Source organism: Silurus aristotelis (assembly GCF_946808225.1).
Source record: "Silurus aristotelis genome assembly, chromosome: 8".
Classification (NCBI taxonomy): domain Eukaryota; kingdom Metazoa; phylum Chordata; class Actinopteri; order Siluriformes; family Siluridae; genus Silurus; species Silurus aristotelis.
Window position 1 is genome coordinate 17,990,324 of NC_139581.1, and position 14,866 is coordinate 18,005,189.

Here is a 14,866-nt window from a genome sequence, read left to right on the forward strand (position 1 = left end):
GTGAGAGACCTTTACGACGGGAAAAGGCTGCCGCCTGCTCAACCCGCTGCAGTTCAGGGCTGCGGCCGCGTGATGGGCTTGGCTGTGTCAGGTGAGAGAGCGTTGTGGCTTAACCTGTCAGGCTTGGGTGACACACAGAAAGTGGAAGTCATGGATGCTGCCTACGACCCCGCTAAAGGTCTGTTCGGTCCAGCTCTAGAGAAGATGAGAGAAACCAGTACTCTCAGGAAACAGGAGGACGAAGCATTCAACCTCTGTTTGCCTTGTATGCTGTCTCAGAACACGCCCCCTCAGCCAGCGCGACGGGGTTTTGCCACAGCCGCGGCTGCAAAAGGGAGACCGATGAACGTGAGGAGCACAAGATCGGCTCTCGGCAGACAGCAAGCTGGTCAACGCCCGAGATCGGATGGCTCGGGACCGTGGGGAAAGCATTCATTTGCGGCCGTGGCGGCTAAAAACTGTCCGCCCCACCCCGAGGAGCGGAAGAAGAAGCGTGCCAGAGTTGTGTACGCGGGGGTTCTCTTTCTGCGCGCCTCGTCAATTGGCGCGCATGCGCTGTTCCTTCTTGGGTCTTAAGCACGATTTCACGGGGATACAGGCTTTAATTCTCAATGAAACCACCCAGATTTAACAGTGTGTTGGTCTCGGTGGCCGAAGGGGAGTCGGCTCGCGTCCTAGCAACCGAGATCGACTCTCCATTGAGCAAAAGGGCAATCACAGTTGTTCCGGAGGCAGAAAGCCGACAGGGTTTTTACTCCCGGTACTTTGTGATCCCGAAGAGAGGAAGCGCATATCTTCGTCCGATCTTGGATTTGCGTGTGTTAAACAAGCACCTGAGGAAATATTAATTCAGAATGTTGACACACAAAGCACTCTGTCGGTCGATCCGTCCAAACGATTGGTTTGTGACGATCGATCTATCAGACGCGTATTTTCACATAGACGTTTACCCGTCACACAGAAAATATTTGAGGTTTGCACAAAGAAGCACTGCCTACGAGTTTCAAACCATTCCGTTCGGACTGTCTCTCGCTCCGAGGACTTTCAGCAAGTGTGTGGAGGCGGCACTTTTGCCGTTGAGAAACAGCGGGGTTCGGATTTTGTCTTATATAGACGATTACCTGATATACTCCTCGTCAAGAGAGCAAGCGATCAGAGATGCGGAGAGCGTAGTCACACATCACTGCGACCTGGGTTTCAGAATAAACAGGGAAAAGAGGCGCTTGTGTCCTGCGCAGTGCGCGGAATATCTAGGGCTCAGTATAGATTTCCCTCTCCTATTGAGTCATGCTGACAGAGAGAAGAATCGCATCTCTCATTCAGTGTCGCTCTCGTTTTCGGGCGGGGACTATGGTCCCGTTCCGAGTGTACCTACGAATGCTGGGTTTAATGGCCTTTAATGATTTCTGTGGTGCATCTGGGACTTCTCATGATGAGAGATTTTCAGAGATGGGTCGCACGGTTGCGCTTATGTCCCCGACGTCATCTCAATCGGCCGGTCAAAATAACACATGCTTGCGTCTCAGCACTCTGCCAATGGGGACGCCCCGCGACACTTCGGTCAGGGATTCCCTTGGGGGCGGTGTCGTCGTGGGTTACTATGACAACGGACGTGTCTTTGGCGGGCTGGGGTTGCAACCCTAATGGGCAGAGCTGTAAACGCCGTTTGGCCTCCACAGCTAATCCCGAGACATATAAACTACTTGGAGTTGTTGGCAGTATTTCTAGCGCTGAAACATTTTCTGCCTTTCATAAAGGGCCGACATGTGTGGGTGAAAACAGACAATTCCACAGTGGTCGCGTACATTAATCGGCAGGGAGGTGTGCGCTCCCTCCAGCTGCATCAGTTAGCGAGGAAACTGATAATGTGGTGCGAAACGAGGCTTTTGTCCATCAGAGCGACTCATGTTCCAGGCATATGGAACAAGGGTGCGGATCTGTTGTCCAGGGCAAACCCCCTGTACGGGGAATGGAAACTGCACACCCAGGTGGTGGAGCAGATATGGCAGAGATACCGCCGGGCTGCCGTAGATCTCTACGCCTCGCGAGAAAACGCTCAGTGTCCTCTGTTCTTTTCTCTAAGAGACGAAGATGCACCGTTGGGTGTGGATGCGTTAGCCCACCCGTGGCCAAACGTTCTTCTCTACGCTTTCCCTCCACTGAGCTTGATTTCCCCCACCCTGGCCAGGGTCAGAGAACTCAGCTTGTCACTGATTCTGATAGCTCCACATTGGGCGTCCAGACACTGGATCGCAGAAATAGTTCAGCTACTGTCAGATCAAGCGTGGCCGCTCCCTCCACGGAGGGACCTTCTGTCCAAGGCGGGCGGGGAGATTTATCATCCGCACCCGGACAGGATTGCTCTCTGGGCCTGGCCCATGAGAGGTGGAACTTGAGTGTGGCAGGTTTACCCCAATCGGTTATACACACTATCCAGAGTGCCCGGGCCCCGTCTACTCGCATGTTTTATGACAATAAATGGCGTGTTTTTGAGGAGTGGTGTGGCCGTGGTCACATTGTCCCCTTCCAGTGTTCTGTGGGAGACATTTTGTGCTTTCTCCAGGTTTTGCTGGATAGAGGGAAAGCTTTTTCTACTTTGAAGGTGTATCTGGCGGCTATTTCTGCATGTCATGTCGGGTTTCTTGTGCCCAGTGCGGGCCCTCCATACGTATGTCAAGAGAACAGCGGGTTTCAGGAAATCTGACCAGCTGTTTGTGTCTTGGGCTACCCCTCACAAAGGGATCCCGCTGGATTGTGGAGGCTATATCTATAGCGTATGAATGTTGTGGTTCTCAGGCACCTGCGGGTCTGAGGGCCCACTCTACTAGAGGGATGGCGACATCATGGGCCCTACTTAAGGGAGTTTCTGTTCAGGAAATTTGTGCGGCGGCTGGCTGGTCTACGCCACACACCTTTGTGCGGTTTTATAGACTGGATGTGTCTGAGTCATCCTTGGCACATGCGGTGCTGAGTGCCAGATGCTCTGAGCCCATGTGATTGGCTTGTGGAGCTGTCTATATCTCCCATAGTGACACACTGAGCGAAGTTAGAAAAAGAATGATGGGTTACTTAACGTAATCCCGGGTTCTTTGATAACAGAGTGAGGTGTTTCACCAGCACTTTCCTCCTTGCACTTGGACGGGAAGAAATCTCGCTGCAATGATGTTAGGAGGGGTCGACCTGAGGGATAAAGGTGGGGCGGAGCCTGATCTCAGGTCGACCTGTCTGTCAAAACATACGTGGTGTCATAAGAGCTTCCGTAGTTGGTCACGCCCAAAGCGATTCCCATAGTGAAACACCTCACTCTGTTATCAAAGAACCCGGGATTACGTTAAGTAACCCATCGATATGCTTATTAATGGTATTAACTGGAATTGTAGTCAGTGGATCAGTGCAGGTCACTTTTGTTTCTCTACCCAAATTCCCCAAAACATCTTTTTATGGCAATACTTTGTGAACAGCGACACAGTTATCCTGTAACAGGGAAGAGGGTCCTAGCCTTTACCCTAAAAAGCACCCCAAGACCCCCAGCCACATTTCCTATTCATCATGTTCAAATATGTATCTTTTATTAAAGCAGTTAAAATGTAGTGCTTTGAGTACAATTCTGTCATAGTGACCACTGGATGTTCAACATGGCACCACATGGCAAAGAACTCTATGAGAATTTGAGAATTAGAATTGTTGCTCTCCACAAAGATGGCCAGATAAGATCAGTAACATCTTGAAATTGAGTTACAGTACAGTGTCCAGGGTCATACAGAGGTTTTCCAAGATGGGTTCTTTTGAGAACATATAATAAAATGGTTGCTAAAATGTGAGGGGTGTACTCACTTTTATGAGATAATGCATATTGTTTTGTGTACTGTGTGTTTGTTTTTCAGATGTATTGTTTGTGGTTTTAATGCTGGTTTTTCAAGCCTGCTAAAGGTCATATTTAGGTCTAAGATATTTCCTGAAATTGTAAATAAGGTCTGCAAATATGTCGAGTACCTGAGTGGATGTAAAGCCTCCATAGGGATTTTGCTGCTTCACCAGCCAGCTGACTATCCTATTAGAATATCTCAAATCAGCAGCAGTGAGCTGACCAGTACTTAAAACAGCTAGCAGCACATAGGAACTGATTTCTACTGACAATGTGCCAAAGTCATCTAATGCTGATTGCGTCCAGTGAAGACGACCATCTAAAGTAGAAAAAGAAACACAAGATAGTTAAGGCATATAAGCATTTCCTAATCACTTTAATTCCTGATCTTTTGGTACTGCAAGCCAGGATTTCTCTTATCTTCCTGAATTATATCTGTGTAACAAATAAATTAGGCAATCATGCAACCATTAAAGCTGTGTTTTTCCCACTATGCCACTATTTGATATAGTTTCAAACAGTCAGTCACATAGTCACAAGTCAGTATAACCACAGGAAATTACGCCCAAAAATCATAAACAACTAATACTCACACTTTTAAATATGACAACCTTAATTTAATCATTTGAATTAAGCCCATGGGACAGAAAAAGACACTCTTGAATAACATGAATATTTTAGAATCCCATGGTAGCATATTCTTTCATAAGGTAGAAATACAGCCTGGTTCGAATGGTAGTCTATCAGAGGATACACACCTAGGAGCCAGTCCAACCTACTGGCTGAAAGGAAAGCACCATAGATTTGTAAAGAACTGTAACACAATTTACATTTTAATTGTAACACAATTATACATCGGCATCCCAAACAGCGTGCTGGAGCTTAAGGGGCATTTATTTACCATGTGAGTTCACATGCGTTGTTGTGATAGCATTGTATGAGCCAATCTGTGGGGGAAATCTGCAAAGCTAAACATGTATACAAACAGCAAATCGACAAGCACTTCAACTCTGCTGACCCCCGGCGCATGTGGCAAGGGATTCAGGCCATCACTGACCTCAAACCACCCAGCGGGGCACCACCAACCAGTTCTGCTTCACTCCCCGATGAGCTCAAACTTTTCTATGCTTGTTTTAAAAAGGGGAACATAGAGCCCATGTTTAAGGCACAGCTACAGTATTATCTGAATTCACTGAGGTTAGCCAGCCCTTACAGTAGGCTGAGATCTTTACAGACATCTTCAATCTGTCCTTGGGCCAGGCAACTGTCCCCACCTGCTTCAAGTCTGCTATCATCTTGCCAGTGCCAAAGCACTTCGCTGCAACATAACTTAGTGACTTCGGTCTTGTCACACTCACCTCTGTCATCACAAAGTGCTTCGAAAGACCCTCACCCATCGCAATGCCTGTCTACAACCCACTCTAGACCCATACCAATTTGCCTATTGCCCAAATAGGTCAACTGAGGATGCCATTTTTACGGTACTTCATTCTGCCCTGAATCACCTAGACAACCCCCGACACTTATGCCAGGATATTGTTTGTTGATTTCAGCTCAGCATTTAACACAGTTAGACCTCACAAGCTAATCTTGAAGTTGAAACAGCTTGGCATCAGCACACATCTCTGTAACTGGACCCTGGACCTTTACCAAAAAACCACAGTCTGTTCGACTGAGCACCATCACCTCCTTCAGTCTCACCGTCAGCACTACTCTTTTTTGTGGAGACTTAAAAATTCCCGTTTGTGCTACAAAATACTGGATAACTTTTTACCATTGAGCCATTGAGAGCATCCTCACTAACTGCATCTCAGTGTGATACAGGAGCTGCCCTGCTTCAGACTGTAAAGCCCTTCAGAGGGTGGTGAAAACTGCCCAACTAATCATTGCCACTCAGCCTTCCACCTTGGAGGACCTTTAACAAGAAACACTGCATAGGGTGAGGGGCATTATCAAAAATACCTATCACCACAACCATGGACTATTTATCCTGCTCCAATTGGGTAGACGCTAAAGGTGCCTTAGAGACTGCACAACTAGTATAGATTTTTTTCTCTGGCTTTTACTGCACTGAACAGCTGATCATCATACAGTACAATACTGCATTGTCATTTTCTGTGTATTTTGCACTGCTTTAATGCCACTACGCATTTTTGCACCATCCATTGCACCACTGTATATTCCACCCATATTTATTCTGTATATACTGTATTATACATATATTCATATGTATACATAACTATGTCATGACATTTAAGTATATTATCTTCTGACATGTTTATCTATGCACAATCATTGCACAGTATATTGTATATTACTATATATTCCAAACATTATTACCTACTGTACTCTCTGTACATTATTCACCCTCACCCCGTACATATGACCCCATACCATATTTATCTTACTGCTATTTATTGTAAATAAGCCAATTATGCACTTCTATTTAGATGCAAACTGCATTTCATTGGCTCTGTACATGTACCTTACACAATGACAATAAAGATTAATCTAATCTAATCTAGTCTAATCTAATTTGTTAGAACATTTTTCTAACCATTCCATACCTTCTGCAATAGCAACACTATCCAACTCTTTTAGCAGGAGCTCTCGAGTTTCACCCTCTCCAGCCAGACTGAAAGTGTAGGCCAGCAGTGCAGTGGTGTAAGTATTTGTAATGTAACCAAGAGAAGATTTTAGGCACAACAGTCCTTTATTTACAACAGGATCCTGCAATAAAAATACAAATGATAAAACACAGTATTGCTATAGTTTCCGGTGGGAGCCTTTAAAACTGTATTATATTCTTACCTCTACTGTAATTCCCAATTCAAGGAATGATACAGTGATGTAGGCAGTAATGGTCACATCATCATTTACACCACCCTGATATAAATAAGAATTATTATATGATAGATAGATTTATTTAGAAATATTATCTGTATGGACTCCCCTAATACTTTACACACCTTCATTCTGTTATGGAACAGTTTCCCCAGTTGTGTAAAACAGCCATCTGGTCTCTGCATACTTATTAGCCAGTTCTTTGCACTGTTAATGATTTCTGGATCAGTATAGATGTAACGTTGTGCTTTGCCAAAGGTCCTCAAGACAAAAGCAGTTAACCTAGTGGAGATTTATTTGTGTTTAAAATTAAAATATATTTGTAAAACACTTCCTGTCAGGAATCCCCCCTGCCACGCCCCCTTCGGAGGCTGTCATACCCCGGGATTCCCCGACGCACCTCGCTCTTGCTCTCGGGCGTGCCCCGCCCGCACGAGGCTCATTGCAATCGGGCTCATCCCGATCACCTGGGACTAATTTCATGCACCCATCACACCACCTATAAAAGCCTCACACTCACATACGCTTGCTGTCCGTTATTGTATGTTCGTGCGTGCATGTTCGTGTGTGTCTGTGCAGGTTCACGGTGATGCTTCTCTCCGCGTATGCTTCTCCCGCTACGCTCCGTCTCTTCCCGGACTCCGCGCTCTCTCCACGGTAGCGTGCATCATCCCCAGTGCACCTCGGACTACCGACGCTTCCCCGTCGCTGCCTCCGCGCCGCGCTTCTTTTCTCCTGCACCGTGGATATTATTTACGGACTGCCGGTTTATCCCGCGCTGCGGGTGCTTTATGTTGGCTCTGCCTTTTTTGGTTTAATAAAACGCGATTTGCTTTCACTTTGGCTTCCGCCTTCGTTCACGCCTGACAGAATAACGGACCCCCTGAAAAAGAAAGGACATGATCGGATTAACGCCGTGTTCCCGGCGCGAATCGCACCTCGGTGGGCGGGTTCGCTCGGCCGCGATGCCGAAGCAGCCTAGCCCCGCCTCCAGGAAAACCCGGAAGCTCGCAGCCGGCTCGCGGTCATGTTCGGCGGCCCTAACCCTAACCCTGAGTCTCATAGAGATCTCCGCCCTGCTTCGAGACCTCCAGGAAAGCTCCGCTCCGCCTCAGGTTCTCCAGGAGCTCTCCGTCCTGCTCCAGTATCTCCGGGAAGGCCCAGTTCCGCTCCAGATTCCAGAGGAGAGCTCGGCTCCGCCCCAGGCCCTTCCAGAGAGCTCGGCTCCGCCCCAGGCCCGTCCAGAGAGCTCGGCTCCGCTCCAGGCCCGTCCCGGGAGCTCGGCTCCGCCCCAGGACCTACCGGAAAGCTCGGCTCCGCCCCAGGACCTGCCGGAAAGCTCGGCTCCGCCCCAGGTCCCACCGGAAAGCTCTGCCAAGCTCCAGGTCCCGCCGGATAGCTCGGCCAAGCTCCAGGTCCCGCCGGATAGCTCGGCCAAGCTCCAGGTCCCGCCGGATAGCTCGGCCCAGCTCCAGGTCCCGCCGGATAGCTCGGCCCAGCTCCAGGTCCCGCCGGATAGCTCGGCCCAGCTCCAGGTCCCTCAAGAACGCTCGGCCCAGCTCCAGGTCCCTCAAGAGCGCTCGGCCCAGCTCCAGGCTCCTCCCGAGAGCTCCTCTCCGCTCCAGGCTCCTCCCAAAAGCTCCTCTCCGCTCCAGGCTCCTCCCGGAAGCTCCTCTCCACTCCAGGCTTCTCCCAAGAGCTCCTTTTTGCTCCAGGCTCCTCCCGAGAGCTCCTCTCAGCTCCAGGCTCCTCCCGAGAGCTCCTCTCCGCCTCCGAGCGACCCCTCGAGCTCCTCTTCGCTCCCGGTCCCTGATGAGAGCCACGCCCTGTTCCAGGCACCGCCAGAGAGCCACGCCCTGTTCCAGGCACTGCCAGAGAGCCACGCCCTGTTCCAGGTTCCGCCCGAGAGCTCCGCCCAGCTCCAGGTTCCGCCCGAGAGCTCCGCCCAGCTCCAGGTTCCGCCCGAGAGCTCAGCCCAGCTCCAGGTTCCGCCCGAGAGCTCAGCCCAGCTCCAGGTCTCCGAAGAGAGCTCTGTTCCGCTCCAGGTCTCCGAAGAGAGCTCTGTTCCGCTCCAGGTCTCCGAAGAGAGCTCTGTTCCGCTCTAGGTCTCCGAAGAGAGCTCCGTTCCGTCCCAGGTCCTCCGTCAGAGCTCCTCTCTGTCCCTGAGCGACCCAGTGGGCTCCTCTTTGTTCCTGAGCGACCCAGTGGGCTCCTCTTTGTCCCTGAGCGACCCCGCGAGCTCCTCTCCGCTCCAGGGTCCCGAGGAGGGCTCCACTGCTGCCCAAGACCTCCGTGAGCGCTCCCCTCCGCTCGAAGGCCTCCAAGAAAGCTCAGCTTCACTCCCGGGACTCCCGGCTAGCGCCTCTCCGCTCGTGGCCCTCCAGGCGAGCGCCTCTCCGCTCATGGACCTCCAGGCGGGCGCCTCTCCGCTCGTGGATCCCCAAGCGGGCTTCTCTCCACTCCCAGGCTGGCCTGCAGGCTCTGACTTGCTCCCAAGGGTCCCCAGGAACGCCCCTTCGCCCAGGGGTTTCCCTGTGCACTCACCCCGGCTCCAGGACTGCGAAAGGGACGTCGAACCGCTGCCCCCGGGTTCGACCGAAGGCGACGGCTCGCCCCACAGTCCTGCAGAAGGCGAAGTGACTCCTCCGAGTCCCTCTCCGGACGACGCCACGTCCCCGAGCTCCGCTCCCGGCGACGTCTCGCTCCCGAGCTCTTCCTACGGCAACGTCGGTCCTCCCGGTCCCTCTGACGGCGACGTCAGGCCTTCAGATTCCTCAGAGGAGGATATGGCACTCCAGGGGTCCTCCAAGGGCGTCGCTCGGCCTCCTGACTCCGCCGAGGACGTCCTCCAACCTCCAGTCGGGATCGTGAGCACCATCCAGTTCCGGTTCCCCGCCGTGGAGGTCGTGCCGCCTCCGAACACCACCGGGAACTTCACTCCGTCTCCGGCCTCCATCCTGGGGGTCCACCAGCCGGTAAGCCTCGCTGACTGCTCACCCCCGCCTCTGGCGGTCTGTCCCTTCCAGGTCCCCGTGGGTGAGAAGGCTCCGGTCCTCGCCGAGGTCGTCGTCCAGGTCTCCGTGGTGGACAGGGTTCCGTTCCCGGCCTTCCTGGATGTCGTCGGTCCGCTCCAGGCCTCCGTGGTGGACGTCCTCCCCCATCCGGTCTCCGCTGAAGGCATCACTCCGCCTCCGGTCTCCGTTGAGGAGGTCTCTCCGCCTCCGGTCTCCACTGAGGGCGTTGCTCCACCTCCAGGCTCCCCTGAGTGCATCGTGCAGCTCCTGGTCCCCGTGGGAGTCGTCTCTCCGTCTTCAGTCGACGCCAAGGGCTGTGCTCCGTTCCTGGCCACCGCGTCGGGCTGTGTTCTGGGTCCTGCGGTGTCCGTGGTCGACTTCCGGCTGTCCACGGGGGTGGTCCCTCAGCTTCGGGTCCTTCCCGGCTTTCCCCGGTTCCAGGGCGGTTCCAGTCGGGTCCCTTCCGGCCCTGGACGAGCAGGAAGGCCCTCCTCCGAGTGCCCCGGCCCTCTGGGCATTCTGTGGGTTGGGGGCGTCCGGTGCCACCCCTTCGGGAGGGGGGTGGTGTCAGGAATCCCCCTGCCACGCCCCCTTCGGAGGCTGTCATACCCGGGATTCCCCGACGCACCTCGCTCTTGCTCTCGGGCGTGCCCCGCCCGCACGAGGCTCATTGCAATCGGGCTCATCCCGATCACCTGGGACTAATTTCATGCACCCATCACACCACCTATAAAAGCCTCACACTCACATACGCTTGCTGTCCGTTATTGTATGTTCGTGCGTGCATGTTCGTGTGTGTCTGTGCAGGTTCACGGTGATGCTTCTCTCCGCGTATGCTTCTCCCGCTACGCTCCGTCTCTTCCCGGACTCCGCGCTCTCTCCACGGTAGCGTGCATCATCCCCAGTGCACCTCGGACTACCGACGCTTCCCCGTCGCTGCCTCCGCGCCGCGCTTCCTTCCTCCTGCACCGTGGATATTATTTACGGACTGCCTTTTGCCGTTTATCCCGCGCTGCGGGTGCTTCATGTTGGCTCTGCCTTTTTTGGTTTAATAAAACGCGATTTGCTTTCACTTTGGCTTCCGCCTTCGTTCACGCCTGACACTTCCAAGTATACATAATGTTCTTTAAGTTTTGGGTTTTTAAACTTATGCATCATAAATGCTACCTGTGTGCCACATAACATTCTTACCATGTGTTCTCCTTTCCATTGCCAAATGTGCTATATGCACCATTTAAATGCTTATAATTTAGTTGTCTTTGGTATCCTGTGTAAAGACAAATTATTGATTCTAATTATTACAGTAAGAATATTGTTGATGTGTAAAATCTAAAAGAGAAAGATAATCTTGCTGACCACTCTTAAGGAAACCTGTAGCCCTCTCACGGACTTCTGTGGTGAGCTGCTCTGTGTTCTCTAGATACCGAAGAATGTAGATATTGGGGGCAAGAAGTGCAATGTGTTGTCCTTAGCAGCCCATCCAGATTTTTTAATGCACGACCAAGTATGTCAACTACAAAAAATAGCAGAATTTTAACACAAGTCTATTTATATTACTTCCCCTGACATAAATTTTGTTCAGATTTGCAGGTATGATTAGGCTCATTGTACTCCTGGCTTTTTAATGCCATTCTTGGCAATGCATGACTTTTCCAAGCCAAAGGTGTGCTCCCATTGTGTGGTTCTAAAAACCAGTATGACACATTGCAATTTTTTTTTTAATAATCTTCATAATGAAATGATTAATTAGATAAATCTCCATCTAAACGATTTGAAACAACAAAGAAAACTAAACATCTTTTGCCAATGTTTGTGCAAGCTTGTGGCCTGAACTTGGTGCATCTGCAGAATAATTGCTGCCTAAGACATTTGCAGAAAGCGTAGTATTTCTTTCCTTAAATTCAGTATTGTTTTATCATTACAATTTGTCAGTCATCTTATAAAAAAGTATACACATAATAGTGTATACATAGTGGATAAAACTTGGATATACTGAATACTGGATGTTTCAAATCTTTTGCACAAAACTTTGAAGTTACTATCAATTTAACTAGCTGTTTTTCTGTTTTTGTCTTATCAAGCACTGAAACAGAGGCTCGTGCTGATCCCTTTATTACATCCTCAGGAAGCGTTAGCTCCAGCTTTTCTGAAACACTGTTTCCTGTAAATGAAAGGAAAGACACCTCTCTCTTTACTAATAGGTACTAGCTGGAATTAGTTTTAAATTAGCACAGATTTGTAGGTCTAAAGTTGAATCATGAATCAACAGTTTACAATATGCAAGTCTAACCTTGTGGACATAATAACCAGCTTTGGCTCTTTGTCTTTTCAGTTCCTTCAGCCTACATGGGGTTAAATTGTGATTAAAGCATAGAAATCTTTAGCCTAAGCTTAAATTTTCTCAATTTTAGACCATTTTTAAAACACTAACCTGTACAATCAAGCTTCGTGTTACTGTGTCAATGCGGCCTCTCTCTGGAACACTCACAATCTCATTGTCACACACAGTCTGGGATTGTTCTGCTTCTGCACTCACTGTCACATTCAAGACTCCTGTGGCATAGTTATATTTTTAACCTTTACAATCTTCACAATTCTCCACATAAAAATGCAGTAACCATATGAAAGCCTGTCTAAATTAAAGACTTTGTAATTTCACCAAGCACAGCAGGAATCAGAGTCCATTTGAAGGTTTTTCTTCCATTTGCACACAAGCAGGATGAATATTCGTCATCAGATGAAGGTTCCAGAGTGTATTCTGAGGAAGTGGCGGGAGTCACTTTAACCTGTCAGTGAAGCACATATAAGGAATTGTCTCTGCATATCAAAGGTAACATTTGTGAAACAAAATATTGGCCTTAACAGTACCATAATGCATTTGGAAAGGTAACTGAAGACAGTGGCCCTCAGCTCAAAAACCTCTCCTCGAATAATGGAGTAGGGCAACGAGAGCTCAAGGAAGAATGGCTGAAATACAGTGAGCTGAACAGGAGGAGCCAGTCCCAGACCTACAGCGGACACACAGAAAGCCTCTGTTTCCCAAGTGGTGATGGTGTCAGGAACAGTAACAGGAAGCTGTATCGATCCAGAGTTTCTGTGGATGACACAAACAGTAAATGTCAAAATATAATAACTAATTGTTAAGAGAATTATGCATTATAATGAATAAATGCATTGCGACTATTTATATTGTGAATGAGTGTACTAGATATATACACCGACCAGGCAAAAGATTATGACATTATAACATTATGAGTGGTGAGTGAATAACACTGATTATCTCTTCATTATGGCACCTGTTAGTGGGTGAAAAATATTAGGCAGAAAGTGAACATTGTCTCCACAATTTGATGTGTCAGACGCAGGGAAAGCCAAGAATAAGTATTTGAGCAAATATAACGCCAAAATGTGATGGCTAGACAACTGGGTCAGAACATCTCCAAAACTGTAGCTCTTGTGGGATATTCCCAATCTGCAGTGGTAAGAATCTATCAAAAGCGGTTCAAGGAAAGAACAGTAGTGAACCGGAAACAGGGTCATGGGCGGCCAAGTCTCACTGATGCACGTGGGAAGCAAAGGCTGGCCCATGTGGTCCGATCCAACAGACAAGCTACTGTAGCTTAAATTGCTACAAGTATAAATTATAAATTATAAATTACAAGTAGCTTGTCTGTTGGACAATACAGTAATGTGGCTGGTTGTGTTTCATCCTGTAGTCCACTACCATCTCCTTGGATTTCTTGGCTGGTTTTCCTTCACTATTTACTACTCAGACCAATAAAATAAATAAATAAATAAAATATATATGATAAAAAAGATATAATATAATTATACTTAAAGATGGACACCAAGGTCCAGCAGTGGGGCTGGTCGTGGTACTCTTCATCCAGTATTTCACTACTATCTCATTGGTCTTGGTCATTGAGGAGCGAATGGTTTGTCCCGCAACAAAGTAACTTTTTTTGTGCACTCTGTTTTTCACTTCTTACCCATTGCTGATGCACCTGACCACTACAGAATCATCAGAAGTGTGACGGTCTATGGCAGAGGGATCTTTTCCACAAAAGGCTGGTGTGGGTTTTAGGTTTTTATTCCAACCATTACCGGTTAAAATCTAATGATTTTTATTTAAATGATTATCAGGTGTGGCCCTTGATTGTGTTGAATGAAAACCTGCACCCACATCGGCCCTGGTCTACGGGGTGCAGGGTGGAGTGAAAGGTAAAAAATTAAGTACACTGACATTTTTTTTTTTTTTCTGTTACCTTGTTTTAAATTTCTTATAAAACCCAAATTCCAGATAATGAAACCTAACAAACCCAACTTCAACAAGTTGCCATATCCAAGTTTCTGGGAAAAATTTGCGAATTGTTATAATGGGTTCAGGAGCCCCTATGTTGTATGATTGTGGGACTGGATCTGAATCAAGTAGATCATCCGCCATTGACATGTAGTAACCTGCAATAAGCAAAATTATAAGTGATTAGCACAATTTATATAACTTAATGTATAACATATTATAACATACTGTACAAATTGTATATGTGAGGGAATTATGCACTTGAAGCTTAATGGTGTACATTTGGAACATATCAACTCCATAAGAATAGTAAGAAAATCAAAAAATCTGTGACCACCTAAACATCACACGTCTATTATTTTTTTGAACATTGCATTCTAGATTTGGTTCCTCTTACTATACCCCTTTACTCTCCTGGGAGAACTTTTCACTATATTCACACTGTGTGTCTGTTGGGTTGGTTCATTTAAACACAACAGTATCAGTAAGTCACACAATGATGTCAGGGAATGGAGGCCTGGGACAGTCAGCATTTGTGGTTTATCAGAAAAGTGCAGTGTGGCAGCAGGAGAGTGGCCGAGCACCAGCTTGTGATTAGAGAGTGAAGCTGGAATAAGTGAGCAGTGGGATCACAGTATGAGTTATTCAAGTAATGAATGTTCTCTGTTGCAGTGAAACTGAGACAATTTATTATTTTAAGTAAGTCTAACTTCCTCTTGGGGATGCTTCAAAGGTGCACAATAGGGTTCAGGTCTGAGGACATTTTATCATCTTCACCTTCACCTTCAACAAGGCAGTATTGGTGGTGTGTTTGGGGTCACTTTCATATATAGATATATATGG

At 48.3% G+C, this 14,866-nt stretch overlaps 1 pseudogene across 1 annotated transcript in view; it reads right to left on the bottom strand.

The window, feature by feature from the left end:
• LOC310730581 (alpha-2-macroglobulin-like) overlaps positions 1-14,866 on the bottom strand; it is a 30,830-nt pseudogene that overhangs the window by 5,868 nt on the left and 10,096 nt on the right. Inside the window, exons 17-28 of the transcript XR_014538393.1 lie at positions 14,043-14,181; positions 12,592-12,817; positions 12,383-12,509; positions 12,155-12,276; positions 12,014-12,065; positions 11,801-11,884; positions 11,080-11,236; positions 10,915-10,990; positions 6,835-6,991; positions 6,677-6,751; positions 6,433-6,595; positions 3,994-4,184 (exon numbers count right to left, since the gene is read on the bottom strand). The product of XR_014538393.1 is annotated as an alpha-2-macroglobulin-like (transcript). The remainder of the gene's footprint in view (positions 1-3,993; positions 4,185-6,432; positions 6,596-6,676; positions 6,752-6,834; positions 6,992-10,914; positions 10,991-11,079; positions 11,237-11,800; positions 11,885-12,013; positions 12,066-12,154; positions 12,277-12,382; positions 12,510-12,591; positions 12,818-14,042; positions 14,182-14,866) is intronic.